The 8,223-nt window shown below is 37.6% G+C and overlaps 1 protein-coding gene across 4 annotated transcripts in view; it reads right to left on the bottom strand.

Annotated features, from left to right (window-relative positions):
• rnf111 (ring finger protein 111) overlaps positions 1 to 8,223 on the bottom strand; it is an 85,045-nt gene that overhangs the window by 21,408 nt on the left and 55,414 nt on the right. The gene's annotated exons all lie outside the window — the stretch shown is intronic.

Raw genomic sequence — 8,223 nt, forward strand, 5'->3', positions numbered from 1 at the left:
GTTTTTATCATGTGTAAAATTACTGATTAACATGGCGGATAAAAGCAGCTCGTTTTTTTACACCAACAATATACTATAGGCGTACTTACTTACAGAAGATTTTTCAAACTTGATGTGCTGTTGTTGTAGGCCAGTTTCAAATCGCATATTTGGCACACTGTTTTTGTCTTGTCCTCACTCAATTTAAAGTGTTCCCAACACAGCTGAGGTCTCGCATTTTTTTCTTCTCTTCCAGATGAACTGAATCATGACGTTCATGATGTTCACTCATGGGCGATTCATATTCAAGCGCGAATGAGAACCGTTTTGCGGGGGATACCAGGTGTTCGGAAAAAAGAAAAGAATATTCGAATCTCAAAATTTTAAATCGAATGCCAACCCACCGAACGAATATTCGAATAATCAAATATTCTGGTCCAGCCCTAGATATGTGATGCCCACTTCGAATATTCGAATAATCGAATATTCTGGTCCAGCCCTAATTGAAATCAATGCCAAAACTCAATTAGACACTGATCAGACGTGGTAATGACTAGGGATGCACGATATTAGATTTTTGCCAATATCCGATATTTTTTAAATCATTTTGGCCAATAGCCGATGCTGATACAGATATATATTTCCTTTTGTTTTGAACCAAGACCAATTCTCTCCTGTACAGAAATTATAAACAAATAATTGTTTTTACTTTGGTTAGTTCTGAGCAAAAGCTTATTTGTTAGAACTAATAAACATTATTAAATTCCTTTTAATGAGAGTACATCGAAAGCTTGAAAATAACTATGTAAAAAAATGAATCTCTGCAATTTTTTTAAGAGAAAGATTTTACATATTAATGAACAGATCTGTATATATTAACCCTCATGTGGTGTTTGGGTCCTTTTTGCTCTGAAAAAATTTTCTTTTTCCCGAAAATACTAGTTAATGTTATTGCATTGGACTGAAATTTTGTGACTTTGTTCACAAAGGGTATAACTACTTCTAACATTTTTTGATAATTTTCATACTTTTCTGGAGAAGATTTTTCACCTTGTTACACTTGTGATGTTCCAGAGCAAAAATGACCCTGCCTAAAATAAAATGCTTATAAATCACTCATTATGCTATATTATCAACAAAGATTGGATTCAATCTTTTTGTCAACTTCTTATCTTTCATTTAGGACTGGTTTTGTATTTATATTTGCTTCTGATTAATCGTAGGCCTCATTTATCTGAGAGTAGGCACCTAATTTTTTGAGTTAAAACAGCATTATTTATGAATAATTTTCACAATATTAAATAAAAACTGATGAAAATTTGCACTGTTTATCGCACTAGTGTACTTTAATGTTTAATCAGGGAGTTTGTTTTGAAAGGCTTTTATTTTGTACAAAATGGCACAAAGTCACACTTGTGGTGTTCCCGGTCAAAAATGACCCGGCCTCAAAAAATTGCTTATAAATCACTCATTATGCTATATTATCACCAAATATTGGATTCAATTTTACGTCCAGCTGATACTCTCCAAAATGGCACCAGGGTGACGCGGAGGAGACAAATTGTTGAATAAAGTCTTTATTTTTGTTTTCTTTTGCGCACAAAAAGTATTTTGATGCTTGTGATGTCACATGGATTATTTTACCGATCTCCTTGCTACGTTTCTGCACCTTGATCGTGGTAATTAGATTGCCGTCTATGGGAGGGTCAGATAGCTCTCAGAATTCATCACAAATATCTTAATTTGTGTTCCGAAGATGAACTGAGGTATTACGGATTTGGAAAGACATGAGGGGAACATCGTAAGTGTGATAGGGTTCTGAACACAACACAAGGGGTTAAATTAATTTACAAGTGTCATTTTTATTTATGTAAACTTCTGACCTTCTAATCAAAACAGACTCGTGATTTTATGACATCAATTACTGCTTTATTTATTCAGAAACACAAGTATCTTAAGGTGCTTTCACACTTGGGTCAATTGCTTGTTCCGAAACTGAGTTCGATTGATCCCTGTCCCCACGCTGGTTTGTGTTCACACGGATAGTTTTTGGTTCCGAACCACAGTATGTTTGCGTCAACAAAATGTCAGCTGTTTACCCCTGTTACTAGGTTACAATTATGAAGATGGTGGCAAAATGAATGGATGCCTGCTTGCTTCATTTCTGTACTTCAGAACTTAATTTAGATTTGTTTCCAAAGCGCCAACACAGAATGGCACATGCATCTATTTGTCACGACTGTAATCCAAAAGCTCAATAGAACGCGAGAGTCACTTTCTGCAAGAAATGAGACCTAAATTCTCTCTGCTGCACTGTGTCAGTCATGCTTATCGCGAAAGCTAGTGCGTAAACATATATACACAGTTTGACCAATTCATACGTCATTAATAGCGGTTCACTTCTGTGATTTAGTGTGACTGCATTCACATCAGAAGTGAACCGTACTGGAGTTCGCATGAACTGTACCCCAGACCACCCTTTTTAGCACCTGAGTTCAGAACACAGTGTTCACATTATCCAAACAAACCTAACTCTGACAAACGAACCCGGGTGCACACCAAAAGCCTGTGTGAAAGCCCCCTAAATGTTTGTGTATTTTACTTTTCATTTTATTACAAGTAGGCCTACAGCGCCCCCTAGATAAAATAAAAGGCCTTACCAGACGGGCATTAGGACCCAAGGGAGGCTGTCGCTGCTCCTGCTGCATGCCCTAGTGACAGTTTATGCTATCACACACTGGACGTGTCATTCTGTACGTACATTCTCAGAATAAATGCGGCGATCCAAAACAGTGAATCTAATCACCATTAAGGCAAAAGTTCACTTCAAGAATGACCACACTGCTGACATGATCTTATCGCTACCATTCCCTGAGCACGTGAGCTATTTTGAGATAATATTTATATATATTTTTTTAAATCAACCAGTGCTGATGGCTTCGCTTATCCCGTGCGAATGCACCACACGAAATTCAGATGTGGGGGGGTAATTTCAAAATCACACAAGGTCCCCAGATAATACTCATCCTGTGCGAATAGGGCTTACGCTAAACATGCTTAAATTAAAACGCCTAAAGCTAAACTTCCCTTGTATTCACATTTCTAAACCTGTTGTCCAACAAAAGAGAACATTATAAACTTTTTACTCCACAACACTTTTGTGATCTGATGTGGCTTCGTGTCACAGAATGAGGCAGAAAATGTTCTATACTGTAAAAAAGGCTATGTCGATTAGCAATGGATTATAAATATATTGAGCTAGTGAGCGACGCCTTGTGGTACCATAACAGAGAGGCACAAAATCACTTTCCAGAACATTTTCGTTCACTGTTCCTGGCTGGTGGAATGATTTTCCCAGTATGAATGAAACAGACATCATGTGTTTATAGTGCTAATGACCAATCCATCATTTTTGGGGGAATTTTTATTTATTTATTTTTTAATAAGTACCAGTTCAGGCACCGGAACCGTTTTAAAAGTATCGATTTGGCACCGGTATTGAAAAAACCCCAAACTATACCCAACCCTATTAACAGGTGTGACTCTCAAACATTCCTAATTTTGCCGTTACTGTCTCAACTTTTGCTTATTTCCAGTGCAGTGAATACCACCAGTAACCATAGAGAAAATTATCAAAGATTGCAAAGTCAATAACAGAAAAAAAGTCCAGTCGAAATGGAAGTTCATGTCAAATCTTTATTTACAGTTACATTTATGTATATGGCAGATGCTATTATCCAACCACCTTACATTGCATGCAATGCATTCTCTGAGAATCGAACACATGAGCTTGGCATTGTCTGTGCTATACTCTACTCAGCCCTCTATGAACACCTTGGCAATTGAATCGCCATTGGCTAGTCAATTTTTTAGTTTACTCGCCAGACTGATAAATATATATTTTTTTTTTTTTTTTTTTAAACTTATACTTAGCCTCCAACTCACACACTGGCGAGTAAAATCTGAGAATTTATTAGATATTGGCTAATATTAGACGTCATTTAGTCGCCCAGAGTGAAGATTTAGTCGCATATGCGACGCAATGTAGAGGGTTGCTACTGTTTGAGCTACAGAAAACTATTAAGCAATGGCAGCTTTAAATGCATTTTTTTTTTTTTAAATAAAAGAATTTACCATTCAGAGACCACAAAACCGATCAGCTCTGGTTAAAGACCAAAATTTTATCTAAAATATATGGATGAATCTAGTAGTCTGTACTGATGCTACCAAAAGTACACAATGCTCAATACCCAAGTCAATACCACGGTAAAAAAAGAATAATAATACTTAAACATTAACTCTTTTATTTAAACCTTTTAACATTACAAAAACACAACATTAGTGGAACTTGGCCTTCAAATAATAAATAAATTGTAACAGTTTAGCATAGTGTTGTCTCTGTACCTACATTTCAGTAGTTGGTACCAATACCAGTACCAAATCCTACGGTTTTCGGTACCAATTTTGGTACCATAGCAAGAATTATAAGTAAATATGTTAAAAAATTAGTATTAGTAATAGCCTTCAAATATTGTTCAATTATGTAAACATTGTATTAAAAAGATCAAATGAAAATAATAAAATAACAAACACGCTACAGATAACAGAACAAGTGGCTGGTCTATTGCACTTGCACTGCCAGATTTAATTATTAAGGCAATCATCACTCTTGAAACTTTGAAGTGTGTACTTAGCATGAAAATTTTAACTTTTATTCTAATCAAATGGGTGTTAGGGTGTTTGACGGTTATAGCAAAATTGTTCGCAAGAGTGCAGAGCTCACGCTAAACGAACTCTGGTGACCCTGATTGGCCATTGCGTTCACACAGTCAACAAACATATCTGTGATTGGCTACAATGCTCAGCGCTGCTAAAACCCGTAGTAAATTGAAACCTTTGACGGTCTCCACATCCACTCATACTAATACGGGAGCATACGGGAGCATTTGAAAGCAGCCGCCTGTCAGCGGATCGGTATTCGGTACTACTGGTACTGTGGAAAGTACGTTTTTAAAATTTAAGTACTGACTTGGTACCGAAATACCAGTACTTTTGACAACACTAGTGTAGAGTTTACTTTCCTCTGGAGAGTTTAAACAACATGGCAGTTTTCCAAAATCCCAAATAAATTATTCTGGAATTCTGGAATCACTCTTGGAATTCTAGCACTCTGTGAGGATTTGATTCCATAGGAAGGGCACAGTGGCCCCGGCTGCCGTAAAGCAGAGTATGTCTGGGAATACAGTTGTTCTCCAGGCTGGGATTTAGTGGCCCCAAGCCCCTGTGTCTGGAGAGCAGGGAAGCCCCCTGCCTCCCAACCCAACACTGGTGAGCCCGTTAACCACAGATTGCATCATTAAAACATCAAAACAAAATGATTACCAACAGGCTTGGAGGGCTGAGGGATTCTCTGGAGACCAGAGGAGTGACTCCAGAACATTTCCTTGTGAACATCTCAGTGAGTGCGTTTACATGCACATCTTAACACCCGTTATGCTTAATAAATCAACAATATTTAGGTCATGTAAACACCTTAAACTGTGTTCTTTATATCAGGTAAAGGCAGTTTAAGTACAATCAATTCGGCACACATAGATATCTGCCCATTACCCCAATTTCCTTCTGCTTGCAATTTTCCGGTGTTCTGTTGGCTTCAATGTGTGTAAGTCTATTGATGTTCTGACATACCTAGTCATCTCAACTTCACGTTTTCACATTTGAATAATTGACTGCCTGTATACAACAGAATACTAAATTAGATTTGTTATTTTGTTGCTGATTTAAAAACATTTAGGGGAGCAGATCAGATCGAATGGTTTGCTCTCAGCATCAGTATTTAGAGCAAAAAGTACTGACTATTACAGAAAACATCCTAAGGCATCCTCCAGAACATCTGTACTCAGAGGATGAATAAAACAAACACACAAGAAACAAATCACTAATTCTATGTCACTATAAACACTCAACGCACAATTCCTGCTTCTTTAATTTACCCTTAGTATCAACAAAAGCACATCCAAATGGTATGCATTAAAAAAAATCATAAAATAAAAATAATACATAAATGGGGGAGGGGGAAGGGGAATTTATAATCTCAAAACTGAAACATACAGAAGCAAGCCATCCCAACACTGGAATGATGAATATCTTAAATCGTCAAACATTTACCACAGCAAATCTCTTCACATTGTAAAACTACTATAAAGCAGCTGTGTTTAATGCATATTGCTTTAATATTGTGGTTGTTTATTAACAATAACAGTTAATGAACAACTCTTCCACTACGTAATATCATTCATTAGCCTGACTGTAAGCTGTTTACAACTGCCAAGCAATTTGATGCATTAATATAGAACTCAACTGATGTGTGATCCCGTGAGAATATACATGTTATTTTACAGAAGCTTGAATCAAGGCTCATCCAATTACATTTTGGAGACAAAACTATGTAAGACAAAATAAAAAAAATAAAAAAATAAAAAAATACTACATACATAAAAACAAAGAAATTCAACATACTAAATACTGCATACAATAAATACTACAAAAAAAGAAAACTCTACACCTAAAATCATGCCCAAAATACCCAAGAACCCAAGTTCTTGAGGAAGCTATGAGTGTCGAATCAGATGTGAGTGCTGGGGAATACCTGAGGCTGTGTGTGACACTGCTCTTTAATTGGCAGAATCACAGGCAAAGCCAGAGAAATCACCTGAGACCTGCCTCTAATTACCCACAAGCAGGCCTGGGATTATTTTGTAAATTACACCAGCGTGGCATTATGAGTCTATGGATGGGATGGGCTCTGTAACCACAGGAACTTATAGGGTGGTAACCAGGAGGAAGAGGAGGTAGGATTATTTTGGAATTTTAGGTCTTTGTCCATGGTGCCTTGTTAGCAAATATATTATTGGAATTCTTCTTCCTTTCGGCCTTCCAAAAGAGGACACAACTAGAAATCAGTGGTTAAGTTGTATTTACAACACTGTTCCAGAACAGTTCAACCCAAATATTCGTGTGTGCGCAATGCATTTTACAGAGGACTGTTTCCTGAACCTGGGAGAGTAGCCTACAATGCCGGCTGTTCTGACTCACAGCCTGTAAGTATGTTTTCATATTTAAAGAATTTGCCACTGATGATTCAAACGTGAGTTTTGAGCAGTGTAGAGTAGCGCTTGTTTGTCGTTGCTCCGATCACAAATGCAGACATGGTTTTATGTTTACGTGACACGATGCAACGCAATGCGTAAAAAGACCGTATAAGTCATTAAAATCAGTATTTATGTCCCCACTGGATGCAACAAATGCCTCGTTTATAATGGGTTTTATTGGTTTTGTCTCGTCGCGCTGGCCGGACAGGGCATCACAGTATGGCAAGGGGCGTAACATTTCCGTCACACGCTTGAGTACCTATTTCCGTCACACGCTTGAGGTATTCGGCCAATCACAACACACTGGATAGCTGGCCAATCAGAGCATACCTCGCTTTTCTGAACGATGAACTTTGTAAAAATTGACGCGTTTCAGAAAGGCGGGGCATAGAGGAGAAACAATAATGTACAGTATGTGGAAAATAATGTGTTTTTGAACCTTAAACCGCATAAACACATTTCATTTCACCAAATACACAAAATAATGTTCTTTTTTAGCAACGTCATATGACCCCTTTAAGCAAAACGACAGAACAGAAGTCTATGCAAAATGTGTCAAATGCCTGTGTGTGTGTGGGAAGACATCTGCCAAGTTTTGCAAGCTTCTGCATTTAAAGACAGTGTGCTGTTGTGAGATGGGGGAGGGGTGAAATGGAGTTGCTTCAGCGGCTCACCAGCCAAGCAAGTGACCATATCCACCTTTTTCTTCAACACGAAAGTAAGCCTATGGGTGAGACTTCCGGTTCATTAGCCGCTATAGGTAAATAACGAGGAGAATAACAATGTGCAGTAAATGGTAAAACTGTTTGCACTACAAACCAGTGTGCTAATAATTAAGATAACATATTAAAGGGGTCATATGATGCTGCTAAAAAGAACATTATTTTGTGCATTTGGTGTAATGAAATGTGTTTATGCGGTTTAAGGTTAAAGAAACATTATTTTCCACATACTGTACATTATTGTTTCTCCTCTATGCCCCACCTTTCTGAAACGTGTCGATTTTTACAAAACTCATCAGTCTGAAAAGTGAGGTGTACGCTGATTGGCCAGCTATCCAGTGCGTTGTGATTGGCCGAATACCTCAAGCGTG

This window comes from Sinocyclocheilus anshuiensis, unplaced genomic scaffold (genome assembly GCF_001515605.1).
Source record: "Sinocyclocheilus anshuiensis isolate Anshui unplaced genomic scaffold, SAMN03320099.WGS_v1.1 scaffold154, whole genome shotgun sequence".
In the NCBI taxonomy this organism is placed as follows: Eukaryota; Metazoa; Chordata; class Actinopteri; order Cypriniformes; family Cyprinidae; genus Sinocyclocheilus; species Sinocyclocheilus anshuiensis.